This window comes from Mandrillus leucophaeus, unplaced genomic scaffold (assembly GCF_000951045.1).
Source record: "Mandrillus leucophaeus isolate KB7577 unplaced genomic scaffold, Mleu.le_1.0 Scaffold772, whole genome shotgun sequence".
NCBI classification, from domain to species: domain Eukaryota; kingdom Metazoa; phylum Chordata; class Mammalia; order Primates; family Cercopithecidae; genus Mandrillus; species Mandrillus leucophaeus.
Window position 1 is genome coordinate 140,278 of NW_012108386.1, and position 26,283 is coordinate 166,560.

Genomic DNA, 26,283 nt, shown 5'->3' on the forward strand with positions numbered 1-26,283 from the left:
ATCAGTACTCTGTATCTAGCTAACCTAGTGGAGACTTGGAGGACTAGCACTCTGTGACTCTGTGTCTAGCTCAAGGATTGTAAATGCACCAATCAACACTCTGTCTAGCTCAGGGTTTGTAAATACACCAATCAGTACTCTGTGCCTAGCTCAAGGTTTATAAATACACCAACTGGTACTCTGTATCTAGCTAACTCTGTATCTAGCTAACTAGCACTATTTGACTCTGTGTCTAGCTCAAGGATTGTAAGCCCACCAATCAGCACTCTGTCAAAACGGACCAATCAGCTCTCTGTAAAGTGGACCAATCAACTCTCTGTAAAATGGACCAATCAGCAGGATGTGGGTGAGGCCAGATAAGGGAATAAAAGCAGGCTGCTCCAGCCAGCAGTGGCAACCCGCTTGGGTCCCCTTCCACACTGTGAAAGCTTTGTTCTTTTGCTCTTTGCAATAAATCTTGCTGCTGCTCACTCTTTGGGTCCATGCTGCGTTATGAGCTGTAACACTCTCGGGAAGGTCTGCAGCTTCACTCCTGAAGCCAGCGAGACCAGGAACCCACCAGGAAGAACAAACAACTCCAGACGTGCTGCCTTTAAGAGCTGTAACACTCACCATGAAGGTCTGCAGCTTCACTCCTGACAGCGAGACCACGAACCCACCAGAAGGAAGAAGCTCCAGACACATCTGAACATCTGAAGGAACAAACTCCGGATACACCATCTTTAAGAACTGTAACACTCACCGCGAGGTTTTGCGGCTTCATTCTTGAAGTCAGTGAGACCAAGAACCCACCAATTCTGGACACAATATTTTGTGTACGCAGTCCCTGTACAGGATTTTTAACCTGTGGTAAGTAAAGAATGTCACTTTCTGACAGGCGCGGAAGCCCCAGGATTATCTTAGAACCTCAAGAGGAGAGAAAATTCACCCAACTTGTATGTATTTGATGACACAAATCTGTGGCTGGCTCAGCTTTAAAAAGTCTTATCTGAGATTCCTCCTGTGGAAGAAGTTCCATCAAAGCCAATTTAAAAGCCTATATAAAAAAAAAATTATTCTTGATGTACTGTATACAAATAATTAGGTCAAGTATAGTAAAGCAAACCAGTCCTACCATGATTTATCTTTAGTAAAAATAGGAAATTGGAGAGAGAAGAATTGTGTTTCAAAACTGTAGTATACCTGTTCTTAGATTCTAGTTTTGCCTAATGTTTTCTCAATTTTTTTTTTGTTTTCTACATAACTGAATTTTTTATTTTCTAGAACTGAATTCTAATTTTTCTCTTTCTTTCTTTTCTTTCTTTTCTTTGCTTTGTTTCCTTTCTTTCCTTTCTTTCTCTTCCTCCCTTCCTCCCTTCTTTCTTTCCTTCCTTCCTTCCTTCCTCCTTCCTTCTTTCCTTCCTCCCTCCTTCCTTCCTTCCTTCCTTCCTTCCTTTCTTTTCTTTTCTTTCTTTCCTTCTTTCTTTCCGTCTTTCTTTCTGTCTTTCTTTCTTTCTTTCTTTCTTTCTTTCTTTCTTTTCATCGGAGTCTCGCTCTATTGCCCAGGCTGGAGTGCAGTGGCACAGTCTCAGCTCACTGCAAGCTCTGCCTCCTGGCTTCATGCCATTCTCCTGTCTCAGCCTCCCGAGTAGCTGGGACTACAGGCGCCACCACACCTGGCTAACTTTTTGTATTTTTAGTAGAGACGAGGTTTCACTGTGTTAGCAAGGATGGTCTTGATCTCCTGACCTCGTGATCCGCCTGCCTCGGCCTCCCGAAATGCTGGGATTACAGGCGTGAGCCACTGCGCCCAGCTGAATTCTAATTTTTCTTGGCTACAAGTCTTCAAAATAATGTTATCAATTTTTTTGCTTTTTTTTCCTCTCATTTTTTCTTAATTTGGACTAAAACTAAGCTGTGCTTTCTTAAAGTCCTGCGAACTGAAGCCAGACAACTTAAACTTCAGAAGAAAATAATAACAATTCATTTACATACATAAGCCACTTTCATACCTGCCTACTAATGTATAGACTTCAGAATAACGTGGCCTATATTATTTTTCCAGAATTGTTCTTTTGTTTGTTGTTGCTTTTCTCACTTCCTCTCCCATTTTCTCTTCATAGGACAGGAGACTTCAACATGCTAAAAATGAGGTTTTAAGACCTACCCATCTAGGAATAAACCACCCTACCCATGAGTGACCAGATGAAACCTGAGACCAGAGACTCATTTTCTTGTAAAATGCTTTCTCCAAAAGATATTAAAAAAAGAAAAGGGGAGAAATGTGAAAGGAAAATATCTTGGTCCTCTTCAAGCTGGGAACCACTCAGGGCAAATCTGCCTCCCATTCTATTCAAAGTCATCCCTCTGCTTACAGAGATAGATGCATATTCTGATGGGCTCCTTTGGATAGATGTATCGGAAACTCAAAAGAATGAAACCATTTGTCTCTCACCTACCTGTGACCTGGAAGCCTCTGGGGTGGAGGACTTGCTTTGAGTTGTCCCCCACTTTCTGGACACAAATAATGTACTTCTTACATATATTGATTAACACCTCATGTCTCCTTAAAATGTATTAAAAAAGCAAGCTGTGGCTGGGCGTGGTGGCTTACATCTGTAATCCCAACACTTTGGGAGGTTGAGGCAGTCAGATCACTTGAGGTCAGGAGTTTAAGACCAGCCTGGCTAACATGGTGAAACCCTGTTTCTACTCAAAATACAAAAATTAGCTGGTCATGGTGGCACAGCCTGTAATCTCAGCTACTTGGGAGGCTGAGGCAGGAGAATTGCTTGAACCCAGGAGGCAGAGGTTGCAGTGAGCCCAGACCACACAACTGCACTCCAGCCTGGGTGACAGAGTGAGACTCCATCTCAACAAAAGGAAAAAAAAAAGCCACAGGCTGTGCCCCGACCACCTTGGGCACATGTTGTCAGGACTTCCTCAGACTGTGTCACAGGCCCATCTTCAACCTTGGCAAAATAAACTTTCTGAATTAACTGAGACCTGTCACAGATTTGCTGAGTTCATCCCCCAAAGGGTAAAGAGTCATACAAATAATGTAAGACAAGTGGCACTGATCGCCTGACCAGGAATCAAACCTGGGCTGAAGTCGTAAAAGCACAGCATCTTTGCCACTATACCACGGGGTGGTGTGTAAACTCAACAGGGGTCCAAAGTAGGCAGCTTGAACTTTTAAAGGACTTTATAACTTTTTTAGATCAGGTTTTTGCTCTTTAATTTTGTCAAGAGAATTTCTAAGGCTAGCCATGACACTATTATGGCTTTCTTTTAATTTGATCTTCCCTAAATACAAATAAGGGGATTGTTTAGAATGAGATGTCTAAAATCTTGTCTTAATTTAGGAGTCATTCTAATGTAAAGGATCCATTTCTTGGTCACTGATATTAGAATTTCTAGTGGTGTATTTAGTCCAATAGCAACTCAATATCTCATTCTCACCAAGAAAGTACACCAGAGTCACTACATCCAAGATGAGTCATACAAGTCCTTTTTTCATATTAATAGGAAATTTTGCAAGGAAAAAGAGATGAACAGTGATTTTTCCTTTGATTAGATTCCACAGAGAGACTGGGAACCTGACTACTGAGAAATTCTTACCCTCTCTGCTGGCTTCTCCGGTTCTGGGTTTTATTCACTATGAATTCAAGCAGAGCAGCTTTGGCATCTTGCTCACAGTGCCAAGCTGTAGCAGCCAAGAGATGCATTCTCTTACCCTCTGAAGTTTATGCTGAAAAAACCAACTGACAAAATATTAATAGTCTTTTGTTATCCTCTTGCAAAAAAATTACTTATTTAGAACCTTCTTGTTAGAAGCTTCTAAGTACATTGAAAATAGCTCTCTTGGTTATTCTGTTTTATTTTAGCCAGCTTTTTCTTCCTGAACATACCAACAAATCAGTTTAGGCATTTCAAAGGTACCCTATTTTGGCCATTGTAACTTGGGTTCTCCATGAGTTATGCAGGAGAGTTTTTTCTAAATATATACATGAAGAGCCACTGCTGTCTGTGAATCCAGCTGGAGTTTTTAAAGGTGAATCACTCCTTTAGAAATACATTTCCCCATAATTTTGATTTTCTTTTTGAATGACCAAAAAAGCCTAGTGGGAGGAATTTTGGTCACTCAAGAAGAAAGTTTTGATTTGTCAATTGAACTTGTTACAGGTAGTTAGATAGGCATGAGCGGGGCAGGAGAAGACTCTTTTCCCCCTACCCACTAGAAATGTCATGTGATGGTTCAACAGTCATCACACTGCCTCTCTAAAAATGATAACTCAGCAGATAGTGCCACGGAGTCAATCTCTTGATGATCCACAGTTGTTAACTTTCAAGTATTAATTGAATGCAGATGCCAGGGAGAAGCAACTTCCTAGGCATGTGCATTAAGAGACAAAATGGTAAAGTGTGACCTTCCTGGGAAGCCCCACCAGAAAAGGGATGAAGGCCTCAGATGAGCATGCGTACAACTTCCTAAACACACTGCACATGCTCAATTCCCAGGGGTAAGGAGAGCACTGCATGCGGCCGCCTACCTTAAGAGAAGAATCATAGGAAAGAGGTGACCCTATAAAGTCACAGAATCAAGGATAAAAAGCACTTCTTCAAGTCACCCGCTTGGGTCTCTTTCAAAGTGTTCCTTCTTTACTGTTCTAAAAGCCTTTTTAAATAAACTCCCACTCCTCTGAAACGCACCTCAGTCTCTTCTGCCTTATGCCCCTCAGTTGAATTCTTTCTTTTGAGGAGGCAAGAATTGAAGTTGCTGCAGACCTGTATGGATTCACTGCCAATAACTTGGACACCTTCCACTAGTAACAAACTGAGTTTCAGAATCTGGCCAGTTTTACAGATTACTTCTTGGTTTTTGTTTTGTTTGTTTGCTTTTGTTCTTGTTTGCATGTTTGTTTTTGGTTAAGCTACAAAGATTTCAGTTTCTCCTTTGGAAAAAATTTGTTTTCTCCTTGACCAAATTTTAAACAAAAGATTGCAAGCTCTAACAAGTAAGGGAAACAAAACCTTAACCTCAGAGAAAAGTGAAAATCACAAATCTTCAGTCCACAGAATCTCTAGAGAATAATAAGAAAACTTCTACCTTAAAGTCTTAAAATAGATCTTCAGTTTCAGCCCCATCAAGTGTGGAATTGGATTTGAATAAAGTCTGGATCTCAATCCAAAAGTCAGAGAGGCTCACACTCCAAGAAGAGACTCCTTAAAAGAGACCAGTGGAGGCTCAGCAAGGTAGGATAAATAAAAATGTGTTTGTGCTGGTACCAAGGTCTTGATAGTTGGTGAAACGGAGGAATCTCTGGAAGTTCACTTTGGACCCTTTTGTGGTTACCAAAATGTTAACCTAAAATAATCAAGAACGTTTATTTTATTCAAGTTGTTTTTTCAAGAGAGTTTATTCAAGCACAAAGCTTCAGGATAGCTACTGTGGGGTATAGATTCAAGTTGATTGAATGATTTAAAATTCAAATCATAATTTGTATGATACAAATTACACACTCCAATTAGCAATAGTTACAAGGGAATTTTTGAGGAAAAAAAGGCAGCTCCCAAATTTTTAAATGTGTTTTTATTTATTTTTTATTTTTTTTGAAATGGCCTGTCTCTGTTGCCCAGGCAGGAGTGCAGTGGTGTGATCTTGGCTCACTGTAACCTCTGCTTCACAGGTTCTGGCAATTCTTCTGCTTCAGCCTCCCAAGTAGCTGGGACTGCAGGCTCACGCCACCATACCTGGCTAATTTTGTATTATTAGTAGAGACGGGGTTTCACCATATTGGCAAGGCTGGTCTCAAAATCCTGACCTCATGACCCGCCCATCTTGGCCTCCCAAAGTGGCTGGGATTACAGGTGTGAGCCACCATGCCGGACCAGCCTCCAAATTGTTTACCAAAAATAACATAATTTATTGATTGACTGTACATTGTTCTTTGTATCAAAATTTTTGGGAATATGAGTATAGTGGGTGGGTCAGCTAGTAAGGAACAAAAATGCCTTTAAACAGTTGTCCCTGGGCATGCGTGTTAGGGATACAACTGAAGCCCCATACTCATGTCTCTCTGGGCCTAGTAAATTTTGCATAGCACAGACTGTTCTGAGATATTAGTTTTCTTTTCTCAATAGTAACAACTTAAAATCACAGAGTACTAACAATCTTAAGAGTAACAGTCTTAGAATCAGGTTTCAAACGTGTCTACAACCACTTCATGCAAATTTTTTATTTTATAATTTCATCTCATTTTAGAGTTGGAGGTACATGTGCAAGTTTGTTACATGGGTAACATGTTTGTTACATGATGTGGTGCTGAGGTTTAGAGCATGAATGATCCCATTACCCAGGTAGTGAGCATAGTATCCAGTAGGTAGATTTTTAGCCTTTGCCCCGAACCAAGTAACCCCCAGTGTCTATTATTCCCATCTTTATGTCCATGTGAACCCAATGTTTAGCTTCCATGTGTAAGAGAGGATATTTGGTATCTGATTTTCTGTTCCTGGATTAGTTCAGATCATGGCTCCAGATGTATTCATGCTGCTGTACAAGACATGTGTATTGTCCATTTTCACACTGCTATGAAGAAATACCTGAGACTGGGTAATTTACAAAGAAAAGAGATTTAATTGATTTGCAGTTCCAAATTGCTGGGGAGGCCTCAGGAAACTTACAATTATGGCAAAGACACCTCTTCACAGGAGAGAGAATGAGTGCCAAGCTAAGAGGGAAGCACCTTATAAAACCATCAGATCTCATGAGAACTCACTCAGTATCACAAGAACAGCATGGAAGGAAACTGCCCGCATGATTTAATTACTTCCCACTGGGTCCCTCCCATGACATGTGGGGATTATGGGATTACAACTCTAGATGAGATTTGGGTGGGGACACAAAGTCAAACCATATCATTCTTCCTATGGCCCCTCCCAAATCTCATGTCCTCACATTTCAAAACACAATCATGCCGTTTCCAACAGCACCCCAAAGTCTTAGCTCATTCCAGCATTAACCCAAAAGTGCAAGTCCAAAGTTTCATCTGAGACAAGGCAAGCCCCTTCCACCTATGAGCCTGTAAATTTAAAAGCAAGTTAGTTACATCCTAGATACAATGGAGGTGCAGACATTGGGTACATACACCTGTTCCAAATAAGAGAAAGTGGCCAAAATAAAGGGGCTACAGGCCCCACGCAAGTCCAAAATCCAATAGGGCAGTCAAAACTTAAAATTCCAAAATAATCTCCTTTGACTCCACATCTCACATCCATATCATGCTGGTGCAAGAGGTGGGCTCCCACAGCCTTGGCAGCTCCACTCCCAGGGCTTTGCAGTTTACAGCCTCTCTCCTGGCTGCTTTCATGGGCTGATGTTGATTGCCTGTGACTTGTCCAGGCACGTGGTGCAAGCTGACAATGTATCTACTATTCTGGGGTCTGGAGGATGGGGTCCCTCTTCTCACAGCTTCACTAGGCAGTGCCCCAGTGGGGACTCTGGTAGGGCTACAAGTCCCACACTTACCTTCTTCACTGCCCTAGCAGAGGTTCTCCATGAAGGCTCTGCCCCTGCAGCAGCTTCTGCCTGAACATCCAGGCATTTCCATACATCCTCTGCAATCTAGGTGGAGGTTCCCAAACCTCAATTCTTGTCTTCTTTGCACCCACAAGACCAACACCACATGGAAGCTGTCAAGACTTTGGGGCTTGCACGCTCTGAAGCAATGGCCTGAGCTGACTTTGGCCCCTTTTAGCCATGGTTACAGCTGAAGCAGCTGGGACACAGAGCCCCATGTCCGGAGGCTGCATGGAGCAGGGGGGCCCTAGGTCCCTACAAAACCATTTTTCCTTTCTAGGCCTCCAGGCCTGTGATGGGAGGGGCTGCTGTGAAGGTTTCTGACATGCCCTGGAGACATTTTCCTCATCGTCTTGGTGATTAGCATTTGGATCGTCATTACTATGCAAATTTCTGCAGCTGGCTTGAATTTCTCCCCAGAAAATGGGGCTTTCTTTTCTATGGCTTTGTCAGGCTGCAAATTTTCCAAACTTTTATGCTGTGCTTTCTCTTGAATGCTTTGCACCTTAGAAATGTCTTCCACCAGACACCCTACATTATCTCTGTCAATTCAAAGTTCCACAGATCTCTAGGGCAAGGACCCACCAGTCACAGAGTCACCTTTACTCCCATTCCCAATAAGTTCCTCATCTCCATCTGAGACCACCTCAGCCTGGACTTCATTGTCCATATCACTATCCACACTTTTGTCAATGCCATATAACAAGTCTCTAGGAAGTTCCAAACTTTCCCATATCTTCCCATCTTCTGAACCCTCCAATTCTTTAGGAAGTTCCAAACTTTCCCACATTTTCTTGTCTTTTTCTGAGCCCTCCAAACTGTTCCAACTTCTGCCTGTTACCCAGTTCCAAAGTTGCTTCCACATTTTCAGGTATCTTTACTGCAGCACTGCACTCTCTGTGGTGTCAATTTACTGTATGAGACCATTCTCATACTGCTATGAAGAAATACCTGAGATTGAGTAATTTGTAAAGAAAAGAGGTTTAATTGACTCATAGTTTCTCATGGCTGGTGTGGCCTCAGGAAACTTACAATGATGGCAGAAGGCACCTCTTCATGGGGTGGCTGGAGAGAGAATGAGTGCCAAGTGAAGGGGAAAGCCCCTTATAAAACCATCAGATTTCATGAGAACTCACTCACTGTCGTGAGAACAGCATGGAGAAAAACTGCCCCTGTGTTTCAGTTACCTCCCGCCGGGTCCCTCCTGTGACACATGGGGATTATGGGATTACAGTTCAAGATGAAATTTGGGTGGGGACACAAAACCAAACCATATCAACATGATTTTTTTCTTTTTTTCTGGCTGTATAGTATTCCAGAGTATATTTATATCACATTTTCTTTATCCAGTTCACCATTGTTGAGCACCTAGATTGATTCCATGTCTTCACTATTGTGAATACTGCTGCAATAAACACACAAGTACAGGCTTCTTTTTGGTAGAATAATTTATTTCCTTAGAGTGTAGACCCAGTTATGGGATTGCTGGGTCAGATGGTGGTTCTGTTTTATGTTCTTCCTGTGAAAAAATTATCAACATTACTAATCATCAGAGAAATGTGAATTAAAACCCCAATGAGGTATCATCTTATCCCTGTCAGAATGGCAACTATTAAAAGAGAAAAAATAACAGGTGCTAGTGAGAATGCAGAGAAAAGAGAATTCTTATATACTTTTGATGGGAATGTAAATTAGTACAACTTCTATGAAAAACAGTATGGCGATTTCTCAAAGAAATGAAAATAAAACTACCATTTACTATAGCAATCCTACTACTATTAATCCACCTCTTAATTTAAAAAACTCAATAAGATTTTTGATTTGTACAGGTATTTTTTACAGGTATTTTTAAGACCTGTACTTGTATCAAAAAATACAAGTACAGGTATCTTTTCAATAGAAGTTAGGTTGATTCCTTATCTTTGCTATCGTGAATAGTGTTGTGATAAATTTATGGCAAGATATGCAATCAACCTAAGTGTACAAGTACAGGTATTAAAAACCTGCACTTGTATGTTTATCACGCTATTCACAATAGCAAATATATAGAATCAACCTACGTGTTCATAAGCAAGATAAATCAATAAAGAAAATGCGGTGTATTTGTACAATGGTATACTATTCAGTCATAAGAAAGAATGAAATCATATCTTTTGTAGCAACATAGCTGGAACAGGAGGCCATTATCTTAAGTTAAGATCATTATCTTAAGATCATTAAGAAACGATCCAGGCACAAAAAGACAAACACCATATGATCACACTTATATGAGGAATAGAAATAAGTTGATTTCATAAAAGTATAGAGTAGAATAGTGGTTACTAGATCCTGGGAAGGATGGAGGAAGGACTAGAACAGGTTAGTCAACTGGCAAAAGGTCAGACAGGAATAATAAGTTCCGGTGTTCTATTTCACAGTAGGATGACTAAAAACAGTTTAGTGTAAATTTCAAGAAAGAGTTATTTTGAATGTTATCACCAAAAAGAAGTGATAATTGTTGAAAGTGATAGATATGGTAAGTTAAGTACACTGATTTGATCATTATACAATGTATACATGCATTGAAATGTCACATTGTACTCCATAAATATGTATTTTTATATGAATTATAAATTATTTAATTAAAAATGGAACTACCATGTGATTCAGCCATCCCACTACTAGGTCTATATCAAAAGGAAATTAAATCGACATGTCAGAGAGACACCTGCACTCCCATATTTATTGCAGCACTGTTCACAAGGGCGAAGATGTGGAATCAAACCAAGTGTCAATAAATGGAGGAACAAATGTTCAGAATGCAGTCTATGTGCATAATGTAATACCATTTAGTTACAAAAAATAATGAAACCCTTTCATTTTGACAACATGGATAAACCTAGAGAACATTATGTTAAATGGTATAAGTCAGGCACAGAAAAACGAATACCACATTATATCACTTACATGTGGAATCTAAAAAAGTTGATCTCATAAAAGTAGAGAGTAGAATGGTAGTTACTAGAAGCTGGAGTGTTTAGCAGGGAAGAGAGAATAGGGGGATGCTGGTAAAAAGATATACGATTACATTAGATAAAAGGAATAAATTTCAAGAGATCTACTGTACAGCAAAGTGACTATGGTTTAGTTTTGATGATATATTTTATTCTTTCATTTGTTTTTTTGAGACATATTCTCACTCTGTCACCCAGGCTGGAGTGCAGTGGCTCAATCACAGCTCACTGAAGCCTCAACCTCCTGGGCTCAAGTGATCCTCACGCCTCAGCCTCACGAGTTGCTGGGATTACAGGTATGTGCCACCATGCCCAAATAATTTTTAAAAATTATTTTGTAGAGATAGAGTCTATGTTGCCCTTGAACTCCTGTCCTCAAGGGATCTCCTGCCTTGGACTCCCAAAGTGCAAGGATTACAGGCATGAGTCGTCCTGCCCAATCAATTATTATATTCTTGAAAAAATGTAAACAGAACTAGTGTTATATGCTCTTACCACAAAAATAATAACTATGTCAGATGATGCATTTAATTAGCTAGATTTGGATGGGTGCACTCCTGTAATACCAGCACTTTGGGAGGCTGAGGTGGGCAAATCACCTGAGGTCAGGAGTTTGAGACCAGCCTGGACAACATGATGAAACCTGTCTCCATAAAAATACCAAAATCAGCTGGGCATGGTGGTGCATGTCTGTAAACCCAGCTACTCAGGAGGCTGAGGCACAAGAATTGCTTGAATCCAGGAGGCGGAGGTTGCAGTGAGCCAAGATTAGGCCACTGGACTCCAGCCTGGGCAACAGAACTACACTTTCTCAAAATTAATAATAATCATAATCATAATAATTTAGATATACCCATTTCACAATATATATGTACTCCAAAACAATATTGCACATGATAAAAACATACAATGTCATCTGTCAATTAAAAATTGTCAGTTAAAAATATTTTTATCTGTCAATTAAAAATACATATTTTTATCTGTCAATTAAAAATAAATAAATATATGTTAATTAAAATAAGCATTAATCTGGCCAGGCACGGTGGCTCACGCCTGTAATCCCAGCACTTCAGGAGGCCAAGGCACATGGATCACGAGGTCAGGAGATCGAGACCATCCTGGCTAACACAGTGAAACCCTGTCTGTACTAAAAATACAAAAAACATTTAGCTGGGCGTGGTGGCGGGCACCTGTCCTCCCAGCTACTCGGGAAGCTGAGGCAGGAGAATGGTGTGAACCTGGAAGGCGGAGCTTGCAGTGAGCTGAGATCCAGCCACTACACTCCAGCCTGGGCGAGTGAGACTCCACCAAAAAAACACACAGAAAAAAGCATAAAGCATTTATCTGTCAATTAAAATAAAAAATTTCACCAACCTGATGCTAAAAAGAAAAAAATAAGTCAATAAATAAATAAAACTTTTCTAGATAATCTGCACTCTAGCCCTCTTAGAAACATCTTTTATACATGTGTCGTAACAGAATGTATTACAATAGTTAAGAGTAGTTAACATATCCCTTCCCTGAATTCACACCATTATGAATTACTTGCACAACTTACCAAATTAGACACGTGTTTAATATGTGTTTTAAGTCTACTAGATGGAGTTTGAGTGATGAACACTTCTATTTACTGAAATAAAACTGTTGTAAATCAAGCATATAACTCATACCCTTAGAAACATTTCTGGTAAGTGTCTTAAGAGAATGTATTAAATGAACTTAAGAATGGTGAACACTTCCAATCAATTAAAAAAAATTGTTTTGAGTCATGCAGGCAAGGACCTGTGTTAGAAACTTATTTTGTACATGTGTCATACCACAATAGTATTAAGTGCCTCAAACACATCTTTAAGCTGAAATTACACGGTTCTTAATCACGTGCACAACCAGCACTCCTAGAGGAAAGTTTACACATGTGTCATAATGGAATGTAGGGAATGTAGTAGATTGAGTTTTGAGTGTTGAGAGCTGCTTTTCAGTGACCGTGTTGTTCTGAATCACTACGCAGCTAGAAACTTAGAAACATCTTTTGTGCACTTACCTTAAAAGAGTATTAGATAGAGGGCTGGGCACGGTGGCTCACGCCTGTAATCCCAGCACTTTGGGAGGCGAGGCGGGCAGATAACGAGGTCAGGAGATGGAGACCATCCTGGCTAACACGGTGAAATCCCGTCTCTACTGAAAATACAAAAAATTAACCGGGCGCGGTGGCCGGCGCCTGTAGTCCCAGCTACTCGGGAGGTTGAGGCAGGAGAATGGCGTGAACCTGGGAAGCGGAGCTTGTAGTGAGCCGAGATTGCGCCACTGCACTACAGCCTAGGTGACAGAGCGAGACTCCGTCTCAAAAAAAAAAAAAAAAGGAATATTAGATAGACATAAAAGAGTATTAGATAGACATAAAAGTGAACACTTCCATAAAATAAAAATATTCTGAATTGTGTACAACTAACACTCTTAGAGATATATTTTATACATTTGTCATAGGAGCGTATTAGGATATAAAAATGGTAAATATTTCCATTCACTGAAGCAACACTGTTCTCAATCACACATGCAACACTCCTAGTAAAGTCCTTTACATATGAGTGTTACTAAGTATTTTACATGGAGTTAAGAGTGGTTAACACTTTCATTGAAATAACACTTTCAGAATCACACGTGCAACTAGAACTCATGAGAGTACTTTTCATATATGTGATTTAACATATATAATAAATTTTAAGATTTAAGAGTGGTGAATACATTGAAATCAAAGTGTGCTGAATCACTCATGCAACTTGCATTCTTGGAAACATAGTTTACGGATATGCCTTAACAGAGCACATTTATACAGAATTGATGGACATTTCATTCCCTAAAATAACACTGTTCTGAATCAGTCATGCAACTAGCAGTCTTAGAAATGTATTTTGCACATGTGCCTAGCAGAGTATATTAGATGACATAAAAGTGGAGAGACCTTCCATTCACACAAAAAACACTGTCCTGAATAATACATAAAATAGAATTCGTAGAAATAGCTCATGTCTTCACAGAGTGTATTAAATACAGTTGAGTGATGAAAACATCTATCCATTGAATTAGCATTGTTCTTAATCATTTACACAAGTAGTACTCTTACAAATAGCTTTCATACATGATTCTTAATAGAGTGTGTTAGATGGAGTCAACAGAGCTGAATACGTTCATTCATTGGATTGATACTGTTCTGAACCAAGCACACAATGAGTACTCTGAGAAATGCCTTTATACATGTGTCTGCCAGGATGTATTAGAATGAGATGAGCAGCAAACTAAACCATTCACTGAAATGACACTTTTATCTATCATGCATAAATTAGCAATCTTAGAAACATCTTTCATACATGTGTCTTAACGGGGAATTTCAGATGGAGTTAAGAGTAGTGAACACTTTCATTCACTCAAAATTGTTCTGATTCATGCATCCAATTAACAATTATAGAAACATCTTGTATACATGTGTTTTGGCAAGGTATAAAAATTGAAGTTGACTGGGCGTGGTGGCTCACGCCTGTAATCCCAGCACTTTGGGAGGCCTAGGCAGGCGGATCACGAGGTGAGGAGATCGAGACCATCCTGGCCAACACGGTGAAACTCTGTCTCTACTGAAAATAAAAAAAAATAAAAAATAAAAAAATTAGCTGGGCATGGCAGTGCACACCTGTAGTCCCAGCTACTCGGGAGACTGAGGCAGGAGAATGGTGTGAACCTGGGAAGCAGAGCTTGCAGTGAGCCGAGATGGCGCCACTGTACTCCAGCCTGGGTGACAGAGGGAGACTCCAACTCAAAAAAAAAAAAAATTAATTTAAGAGTGGTAATAACACTGTTCTGAAACACCACACAAATAGCTCCTTTACAAACATATTTTGTACATGTGTCTCACTACAGTGTATTAAATGGAGTTGAGCAGTGAACACTTTCATTGAAATAATACTGGAGCACACATGAAGCTAGCACTCTTATAAAGATCTTCTCTATGAAAGTGTGTTACATGGGCATGAAAGTGGTGAGCGCTTCCATTAACTGAAATACTTATTTGGGTAGCAAGCACAACTGTCAATTGTACAAACATTTTTACACACTTGTCTTAAAGGAGTATACACATACTAGGTGAAGTTAAGAATGAAGAACACTTCCATTAACTGAAATAATACTTTTTTGAGTTACATACCTGAACTCTTGGAAACAGCTTTTATACATGTGACCTAAGAGATTTTATAAATGGTGTTTCGAGTGGTGAACTGCTTCATTCACTGAAATTACACTATTCTGAATCAACTGTGCAACTTGCATTCTGAGAATATCATTTATATTTATGTTTGAACAAAGTATACAAATGGAGTTAAAAATGATGAAATGATAGGGAAAAAAACCCTGCCTGAATCATGGAAATAACCAGCACTCATAGAAACACCTTTTATATATGTGCATTAACAGAGTGTTGGACACTGAAGGGCTAAACTCTGCTCACTGAAATAATGATGTTCTGAATCACATGTTCAACTTCCATCCTAAAAAACATCTTTCGTAGGTATCTTCTCAGAGTGCATTAAGTGAAGTTAAGAGGACTGAAAACTTTCATTCACTGAAGTAAGATTGTTTTGAATCACATGCACAACTACCTTTCCTAGAAACTTTCTTCAGCCAGGCATGGTGGCTCACTCCTGTAATTCCAACACTTTGGTAGGCTGATGTGGGATGATCACTTGAGCCCAGGAGTTCGAGACCAGCTGGGCAATATAGTGAGACCCGGTCTCTTATGAAAAATAAATAAATAATATAAAGAAACTTTTTAATACTTGTAGATGAATTAAATATAGCAAATATTGAATTAAAAATATTGAACACTTCCATTTGCTGAAATACCGTTGTGAATTAAGCTTGCAGAAATCACTCTTACAAACATATTTCATACATGGATCTTAACAGAGTATATTAGAATTGTGGGTAAACACTCCATTTACTGAAATAATACTGTTCTGAAAGATACACTCAACTAGCACTTTTTAGAAACATCTTTTATTATATGGTGTTAAGAGTGTTGAACACACCCAGTGAGTGAAATAACACTGTTCTCAATCACCTGTGCAACTTAGATTCTTAGAAATAGCTTCTATACATTGTTTTAAGAGTTTTTAGATGAAGTTAAGAGTAGTGCACCCTTCCATTTACTAAAATAATGCTGTTTTCAGTTATAGTTGCAACTGGTACTATTAGAACAGTTTTTACATGGGTCTTAACACAGTGTATTAGATGGAGTGATGAGTGGTGAACATTTCCATTCACTGTTGTGAGTCACGTAAACAAGTACCCATCTGAGAAGCAACTGTCATAGAAGTGTCTTAGACAAAGGCACCAAGAAGACGCAATAGGGAAAGGTTAGCCTCTTTCATATCTAGTGTTGGGAAAACTGGATATCCACCTGCAAAAGGATGAAATTGAACCCTTACCTTACACCAAAAGCAAAAGTCAACTCAAAACAGATTAAAGACCTAAACGTAAGACTTGAAACTGTAAAACACCTAAGAGAAAACATAGGAAAGAAACTGATACATATTGGCCTTGGCAATGATTTTTCTGATAGGACAGGCAATGAAAGCAAGAACAAACAAGTAGGACTACATCACACTGAAAAGCTCTACAAAGCAAAGGAAACAATCGATAAAATGAAAAGGCAATCTATAGAATCTACTACAGAAGCAGAGTGTAGTACTGTGATTATCAGAGGCAGGAAAGGGGAAAGGGAAATAGGGAGATTAAGTTAAAACATATAAAGTAACAGTTATGAGGATGAATAAACCTACAGATGTAAAATACAGCATGAGGACAACAAGGCAATCTACAGATTAGGAGAAAATATTTGTGAACCACATATCTGATAACAGGTTACTATCCAAAATATTTAAGAAAATCAATAGGAAAAAGAAAAAAACACAAAAACCCAATTAAAAAATAGGCAAAGTACCTGAATAAACATTTCCCAAAAGAAGGCATAAAAAGCAGCCAACAGGTATATGAAAAGGTGTTCAACATCACTAATCAAGCAAATGCAAAGCCTATTATCAAAGAGACAATAGATAACAAATTGGCAAGGGTATAGAGAAACAAAAACCTCTTTGCGCTGTTAATGAGGATGTAAATTGGTGCAGCCATTATGGAAAACAATACAAAGATTGCTGAAAAAAATTAAACTACCATATGACCCAGAAATCTCTCTTCTGGGTATATACCCAAAGGAAATGAAATCAACACCTTGTAGAGATATCTGCACTCCAATGTTCATTTCAGAATTATTCATAATAGCTCAGATAGGTAAATAATCTAATTGTCAAGAAATAAATGGATGAAAAACTGCGGAGGTTGTGTGTATATCTATATACAAAATTGAATATTATTCAGCCTTAGAAAAGGAGAACCTGCCATTTTTGACAACATGGATAAACCTAGAGGACATTATACTAAGTTAAATAAGCTAGGCACAGAAAGAAAAACACTACATAATCTCTCATATGTGGAATCTAAAAAAAAAATAAAATAAAATTCTGTGAATACACAGAAGCAGAGTGTAGTACTGTGATTATCAGAGGCAGGAAAGAGGAAAGGGGAATGGGGAGATTAAATTAAAAGATACAAAGTAACAGTTATGTAGGATGAATAAATCTACAGATGTAAAATACAGCATGAGGACTGCAGTTCATAATATTGTTTACTGGAAATTTGTTAAGAGAGTAGAATATGTGTGCTCTTAACTACAAAAAATGGTAACCATGTGAAATCATGGGTATGTTAATAGACTTAACTGCATTAATCATTTCACTGTGCATATGTATATCAAAACATATTGTCCACTTTAAATATATACAATAAAAATATGTTTGAAAAATAAAATATAAGTGCTATACATGTGTCTTAGAATGTATTAGATGGAGAGTGGTGCACACTCCCATTTACCGAAATAGCTGTGTTGAATCATGTATGCAACTAACACTGTTAGACGTATCTTTTATACATGTGTCATAACTGTGTTTACAAGATTGAGTGAGGAACAGTGAACATCATTGTTCTGAATCACTGGACAACTTATATTCTTACAAATGAGGTAGATCAACAGGACTTGTTTTCTGAGCACTGGTAATGACCCTACTGATTAAAACAGGATGCAGTAAAAAAAAAAAAAGAAAAGAAAAAAGAAAAGAGAGAGAAAACTGGTACATGGTGACAAAAGTGACCTCTCATTACCCTCACCCCTCATTAGCATGGGCAACAACCCAGAACTCACTCTATATGGTTCTGTGTACTCTCCTGTCCCTTTTCTAAAACTTTCTGAATAACCCGCCTCTTAATTAGCATCTAATTAAGATTAGACGCTATGATTAGAAACCATGATTTCACATAGTTACCATATTTTTTGTAGTTAAGAGGACACATAATCTATTCTCTTCACAAATTTCCAGTAATCTATATAGCTAGCCAGCAGTCCATGGGGGCTGTGGCTGTGGCTGCTGCTCTAGGCTGCTCTGCCTATGAGAGGTCACTTTGCTGTACACTCTTCCTCTAATACATTTGCTTTTTTTCATTGTTAGTGTGCTCTTGAATGCTTTCCTGAGCAAAGCCAAGAACCTTCCCAGGCTAAGCCCTAATTTTGGGGTGCACCTGCTTCAGAAACCTCTTTTATACACATGTCAAGAGAATACATTGCATGGAATGCTGAAAATTTTTATTCACTAAAATAACACTGTTCTGAATCACCTGAATGAACAACTTGCATTCTCTTAAACATCTTTTATATATGTGTTTATTAGAACAATAAACTATGAGAGATGCCAAAGCAGAACCACCCACATAAGCTACTTCCTAATTCTTCATCCACAGAGTCTTGGAGGAAACTGAGGACGAGAGAAGTTCTAATGCTTGCCAAGTGGATTCATCTAAGGAGAATCAAGTTTCTTACAGGAAGACAGAGGCAAGGAAATATTTACTAGCAAAGTGAAACAGACTCTTCTGTCCTGGCATAGAGAAAGGACTTTCCATTAGGAGTGGAGAGAAAATTCAATCTAGCTGTGAATCTCTTCTTTGCATGTTCATGGGAAGTAAAATCTGTTTTGCCCTGGGACAGCCCTCCCCCAACCCTGGAGTGAATTTCCAAAATTAGGGCAGGACATTTTCCTTATGACAGTTATTGAAAAATTACCCAGGAATGGGGTGCCTCTGCTCCCTCCCAGCCAAGGGTACAAAGATATTTTCTCAGACTGAAGGCCCTAGAGCCTATTGCTCAACATCTCATGTCAGTATTAGATGCTGCAGAAGAATGGGCTTAAGTCCTAGCCCACTCCACTTTTCTTCCAGATTCCTCCAATTGCTCTCCCCAAATTCATTTCCTGTCTCCCTCACCACTGAGAGCTTACATTCCTAAAGCAAAATGTGTGCAAGGTTGGGGGAAGGGAATCTACCAGTTCTTGGAAACATGTTTTATTCTACATAAACATAAAGGTCAACTATAACTCCCAGAGTAAAGGGGCTCAGACTCAGAAAATAAACACTTTGTTCCCTTTCTAGTATGTTAACAGCTTTGGATTGTTGACTGCCCCCAAAGATCACCAGAACTAAGTTTATCAAACTTAATACAGTAAGAGAGAACACCACCTTAACTGATTATGAGGCGTGGACAGCCAGGAGAAGACATTTATTCATAGTGTTTTAGGGTCTGAGTTGTGTGATTTTATGATGGGTATTCCAAGACTAAAATTTATTGGCACAGCAAAGCCACGGTCATGAAATTAGTCTTACAACTAAGCTGTTTGGGGTGGTAGGTAAGCTGTTTTAGTCAGGTTACAATATTATTTCTGAAAGCAGTAATTCCTAGAGCAAATAGCTAAGTTATTTTTACTTGTTTTCAGTATCGTTTAAGCCAGGAAAGTATGCCTAGTCTCAGAACTGTTTAACGTAAAGACACAGAATTACGTTGGTCTCAATCCTCATGGCATCGAGGAAAAAAAACCCAAATTAATGTCTCAGAAAATTATCCTGCCACTAAAGTATGAGGAAAAGTCCTTCCCATTCCATCTAACCTTTCCATAAATGAAACCGCTACCACTTTCAGCTTCAAATTTCTACAAATACATTTCTACAAAATGAACATGCTAAGGCCTGTTCAGTCAATATACTGAAGTCAATAAAAACTGTTTCAATGATTCTCTAAAATATTATACTAGAGAGAAAATAGTATGTTTGAAGCAGAAGCCAGATAGACAGTTAACTTCTTCCAGCTGTGGTTTCCTTAGTTAGTCAAATTAATATTATCATTATTGTGGTCATTAAAGATATAATGCATATGTATTCAGAATAATTTTGGGTGTTTTTAAAATAATATTTTTTACTTCAGAAAGTATTAGTTCCAAATTGTTCCCACAACTCACAGATATTAAGTGATATCAGAAAGAGTCAGAGTTTCTTCTATAACGAAACAAAAATCACTCATCCATTATGACGTCTCTCCAAGGAGGCTTGCTGCCCCATGGTAAAAGAACTTATGACATGGAAGAAGAAAATGAATCCCTTATTTTCTAGAATAAGGGATCATAAAGAGGCCACAATGACAGCAAGAAGTTAGGCACCAGCGTTCTCATTTATCCTCTTCTATTGTGGTTGTTAAAGATTTTAGAAACATCCTGATGAGAATGGGAGAGTTCAAGAACTCCAGGGCTAATGACTGTCTTTCTTGGGTGCATGAGTGACAAAGATTTCCTCCTTGACCAAACTTTAGTTAGGCTCCTCTGAGCCTTCTTGACCAAGCCCCTACTTTGGCCTGTCTTTAATAAGAATCCCGCTAATTCAGTTTAGTGAGAATCCCTCACCCTTGATATCTGATCAAGTTCCTCACTTCTCACCCCTGATATCTATATCCTTAGCCTGCCTTTAGCAAGAATCCCTCTGCCCCCTCCTCTTAGTAATTTGGCATCCACTGATGCCTTCATTGTGCTTGTTGGCTATAATTTCCACCTGCTGTCTTTGTTGTATTTGGAGTTGAGCTCAATTTGTCTTCTTTATTGCTAAGTCGTGACCCCTCTTACAATAGTCTTGAATAAATCTCCCTTACCATCTTTAACAGTGCCTGAATAATTTGTCCTGAATATGAAGGGCACAAAAAGCTAAGAAAATCCTAGATGCAGCCATTTCTGCAATAGTGTGGAATAATGATGCATCAGCAGCAGTAGAAAGTGTTCAACCTTGTGAGCCTAAAGAGAGTTTCCCATTCCTGTGGCTTGTGTGTGGTGTACTGGGGTTCCAGAAGCTCTCACTTGTCCTTTTAAGGACACAGGAAGAACCATACATACCCCATATAACCGGTCCAGGGCCACCGTGGACCAGTCACTCTATAGCAGAGATGGTAATGGTTCAGAAATCTTGGCTCAGATTTAAGAGACCAACATACCCCATCCCTCCGAAATGAAAGGACAGGAATTGCTTTGTAAAAGTACATATGTTTTGTTCATGCCTGTATCTCCAACTTATTTTTTTGTTTTTAATACAATTTGTTTAATTGTAGGGCTATATAATTGTATAATGGCCAGATTTAACAATGGCTTGCACAATTCCTGAAATTTTAACAGTCACTTCTCATGAACCTGAATAGACCAGCTCCAGCACAGTAACAGTAGTGAGTTGAATCAGGGGATGTGAAGTATAAGTGCCCTAAGAAGTAGGATATCGCCCCTATATTCTGAATAATTAATACGGCTTTGTATTCTTTTGACATCTCAGATAGCACTGCAGTAAGTACCACGGTCTATAGCTCTGGTTATATATAAAAATCACAGCCAGCCCAGGTTACAAACAATTGTTTAGATAAAATAGTAGTATCTTTCATTGTGAAGTATCTTCTTAACCTCAAGATTTAGTATTAGGCACATAAGTATTTAAGAAAATCTGAATCATGGAATTAATAGTTTTTGTTAAAAAATACATATATTTTGACCTAACATTGTAACTATTTGTCTGTACTTCATATATATTAATGTATTAATACTATAATCCAAATTAAAAACTGAAATTTTAGCAGCCGATATAGATTTAGAATTTTAAGCTGAAATATTATGACATTTATATTTAATATTATATAAGAACTTAAATTTCTCATATCTACAAGCTTAATTTACTCAATTTATAAAAATGCTTATCTACTTGGGAATATTTGTTATATTAGACAATTGCAAAACAGTATTTTAAAAGGAAGTCAAATATATTATAAATCCAATATAAAATATTAGAGTTTAATTAAGTTTTAAACTGAGATCATATAGTAAAGTCCCCTTAAAATCTTTTATTGAAATGTGAAAATAGGATATGAATTTTTAAAACTAAACTGAGAAGTACAAAGAAGACCAGGCAGGGTGACTCGTGCCTATAATTCCAGCTGAGGTGGGAGAATTACTTGAGCCCAGGAGTTCATAACCAGCTTGTGCAATGTAACAAGACCCTGTCTCTACAAACATACCCCATCACCCCTTGATTGAAAGGGCAGGAATTTTAAAATTTAGTTTAGCATGGTGGTGCATACCTATAGTCCCAGCTATTTGGGAGTCTGAGGTGGGAGGATCACTTGAACCAGGGAGGTCAAGGCTGTAGTGAAACATGGTTGAGCCACTGCACTCAGCCTGGGTGACAAAGCAAGGCCCTGTCTCACAAAAAAAAAAAAAAAAAAAAAAAAAAAAAAAACTAGGTATTTAAGTATACTGAATGTCAAGTTTTTAAAACCAAATGCAGTTCTGAGCATAAAAGTCCATCTCGGCCGGGCACAGTGGCTCATGCCTGTAATCTCAGCACTTTGGGAAGCCGAGGCAGGCGGATCATGAGGTCAGGAGTTCAAGGCCAGCCTGGCCAATATGATGAAATCCCATCTCTACTAAAAATACAAAAGTTAGCCTGTCATGGTGGCACGTGCCTGTATAGTCCCAGCTACTCAGGAGGCTGAGGCAGAAGAATCACTTGAACCCAGGAGGCAAAGGTTGCAGTGAGCCAAGGTGGCACCACTACACTCCAACCTGGGAGACAGAGGAAGACTCCGTCTCAGGAAAAAAAAAAAAAAAAATGTCAATCTCAAGAAACATCTCATTGGCAAACTGTTTTCCTGGGAATTTGTGTTTGGAGACGAATGTCAATATAACATTCTGATACAAACATGTAATTTTATTCCAGTAATATGCTTTTGAGAACATAATGTGAGTAGAAATGAAAGGCAAAGGTGGAATCCATAAAGTATAAGGCAAACCTTTAGAGCTGAGATTGGATACAGCAAGGTAACAGACATCTGGATGAAGTACAGCAAGTTTTAGAGAGGGTTTTGAAACATTTTCAAGTAATTGTCATCACTTAAGTCACTGGAAGCTTTCACATAAAAATTAAAATTTCCAACATTTGATGAAAAATTTCATGATCAGACAATATTGAATTTTCATTTCTATATATTGACAATCGGCTGGAGATGAGAAATGCTGGCCTCCAGAAAAGAGGCAGCCCTCTCTATGCACTTCACCTTGCTACTTCACTTAGCTGGTGTCTCAGACACTTGAAAGTGAACTCAGTTCATAGAGTCAGATGAAACTTTCAGGAGACATGTCTAATTTCAAATTCTGTTTACAAAAGCTGGTTTTCTTTCTTTTATTTTTAGTTTTTTGCTTTTTTATTTCAGGTGTTAAGTTCTTTTTTAATTTTAACTTTTATTGTAGATTAAAGGGTACATGTGCAGGTTTGTTGCATGGGTAGATTATGTGACACTGAGGTTTGGGGCCCCAGTGATCCCATCTCCCAGGCCATAAGCACAACAGGTGGTTCTTCAGCACATGCTTCCCTCCCTCCTTCTCTCATCTAGTGATCCCTAGTGTCTACTGTTATCACCTTTACAATCATGTGACTTCAGTGTTTAGCTCCCACCTGTAAGTGAGAACATGTGTTATTTGGTTTTCTGTTCTTGTGTTAGGTCACTCAGGATAATGGCCACCAGCTCCATCCATGTTGCTGCAAAGGGCATGATTCCATTCCCTTTTATGGTTGTGTAGTATTCCATGGTGTATATGTACCACATATCCTTTATCCAGTCCACTGTTGATGGGCACTTAGGTTGTTTCTATGTCCTTGCTATTGTGAATAGTGCTGCAGTGAACATACAGGTGCATTTGTCCTTATGATAGAGTGAATTACTTTCCTTTGGGTATACCAGTAGTGGGACTGCAGCATTGAATGGTGGCTCTGTTTTAAGGTCTTTGGGAAATCTCCAAACTGCTTTGCACAGTGGCTGAACTAGCTTGCATTTCCACCAAAAGTAGATAAGCATTCTCTTTTCTCTGCAGCCTCACTGACAGCTGTTATTTTTTGACTTTTTAAATAATTGCCATTCTAACTGGCATGAGATAGTACCTCATCTTTGTTTTGATTTGTATTTCTCTGAAGATTAGGAATGTCAAGCATTTTTGTTTGTTTGACCACGTGTATGTCTCCTTTTGAAAAGTGTTCGTGTCCTTTGCCCATTCCCTAATTTTTTTTTCTCGTTGATTTAAGTTCCTTGTAAATTCTGGATATTAGACCTTAGATGCATAGTTTGCAAATATTTTCTCCTATTTTGTAGGGTGTCTGTTTACTCTGTTGGTAATTTCTTTTGCTGTGCAAAAGCTCTTTAGTTTAATTAGGTCCCAATTATCAATTTTTGGTTTTGTTGCAATTGCTCTGGGGGACTTAGCATAAATTATTTGCCAAAGCCTATGTCTAGAAGGGTATTTCCTAGGTTTTCTTCTAGGATTTTTATAGTTTGTAATCATAGATTTAAATCTTTAATCCATCTTGAGTTCATTTTTGTGTATGGTGAGAGGTAGAGTCCAGTTTTATTTTTCTGCATATGGCTAGGCAGATATTCCACCATCATTCTTTAAATAGAGACTCCTTTCCCTACTGCTTACTTGTGTTGATTTTGTCAGATGGTTATAGGTGTGCAGGTTGATTTCTGAGTTCTCCATTCTGTTCCACTGGTCTATGTGTCTGCTTTTGTACCAGTATCATGCTGTTTTGATTATTGTAGCTGTATACTGTAGGGTAGTTTGAAGTCAAGCAACAGGATGCCTATGGCTTTTTTTTTCTTTTTTCTTCCAATTGCTTTGGCTATTAGGGCTCTGTTTTTGGTTCCCAATGAATTTTAGAATAGGTTTTTCTGATTCTGTGAAAAATGATATTGGTATTTTAATAAGAATTGCATTGAACCTGTAAATTGCTTTGGGCAGTATGGCCATTTTAACTATATTGCTCATTCTAATCCATGAGCATGGAACATTTTTTCATTTATTTATTTGTATTGTCTCTGATTTCTTTCAGCAGTGCTTTGTAGTTCTCCTTGTAGAGATCTTTCACTTCCTTGGTTAGATGAATTCATAGGTATTTCATTTCCTTTGTGGCTATTGTAAATGGGATTGTGTTCTTGATTTGGTTCTCAGGTAGAATGTTATTGGGGTATAAAAATGCTATTGATTTTTGTACATTGATTTTGTACCCTGAAACTTTACTGAATTTGTTTATCAGTTCCAGGAGCCTTTTGGCAGAGTCTTTAGGGTTTTCTTGGTGTAGAATAATATTGGCAAAGAGAGAATTTGATCTCCTTCTGTTCCTATTCATATGCATTTTCTTTCTTTCTCTTGCCTGATTTATCTGGTCAGGACTTGCCAATACTATGCTGAATAGGAGTGGTAAGAGTGGGAATCCTTGTCTTGTTCCAGTTCTCAAAGGGAATGGTTCCAGCTTTTGCCCATTCAGTATGATGTTGGCTGTGGGTTTGTCATAGATGGCTCTTATAATTTTGAGGTATAGTCCTTCAATATTATATGTTGAACTCTCAGGATAATATGTTGAGAGTTTTTATCATGAAGGGATGTTGGATTTCACCAAAGGCCTTTTTCTGTATCTATTGAGATGATCCTATGGTTTTTGTCTTTAGTTCTGCTTAGTGATGCATCACATTTGTTGATTTGCATATTTTGAACCAACCTTGTATCCTAGAAATAAAGTATGCTTGATCATTGTGGTTTAACTTTTTGATGTGCTGCTGGATTTGGTTTGCTAGTATTTTGTTGAGGATTTTTGCATCTATGTTTATCAAGGATATTGGCCTGAAGTTTTTCATTTTCATTGTGTCTCTGCCAGATTTTTGTATCAGGATGATGCTGGCTTCTTACAATGAGTTAAGGAGAAGCCCCTCCTCCTCGATTTTCTGGAAAAGTTTCAATAGAATTGGTATGAGTTCTTCTTTGTACATCTGATAGAATTTGGATATGCAGGGCCGTGTGCAGTGGCTGACTCCTGTGAGCACTTTGGGAGGCCGAGACAGGTGGATCACTTGAGGTCAGGAGTTGAAGACCAGCCTGACCAATATAGTGAAACCCCATCTCTACTGATAATACAAAAATAATTAGCCGGGCGTAGTGGCACATGCCTGTAATCCCAGCTTCTTGGGAGATTGATGCAGGAGAATCACTTGAACCCAGGAGGTGGAAGTTGCAATGAATCAAGGTCACGCCATTGCACTCCAGCCTAGGCGACAAGAGTGAAAATCCGTCGAGAGAGAGAGAGAGAGAGAGAGAGAGGGAGAGAGAAAGAAAGAAAGAAAGAAAGAAAGAAAGAAAGAAAGAAAGAAAGAAAGAAAGAAAGAAAGAAAGAAAGAAAGAAGGAAGGAAG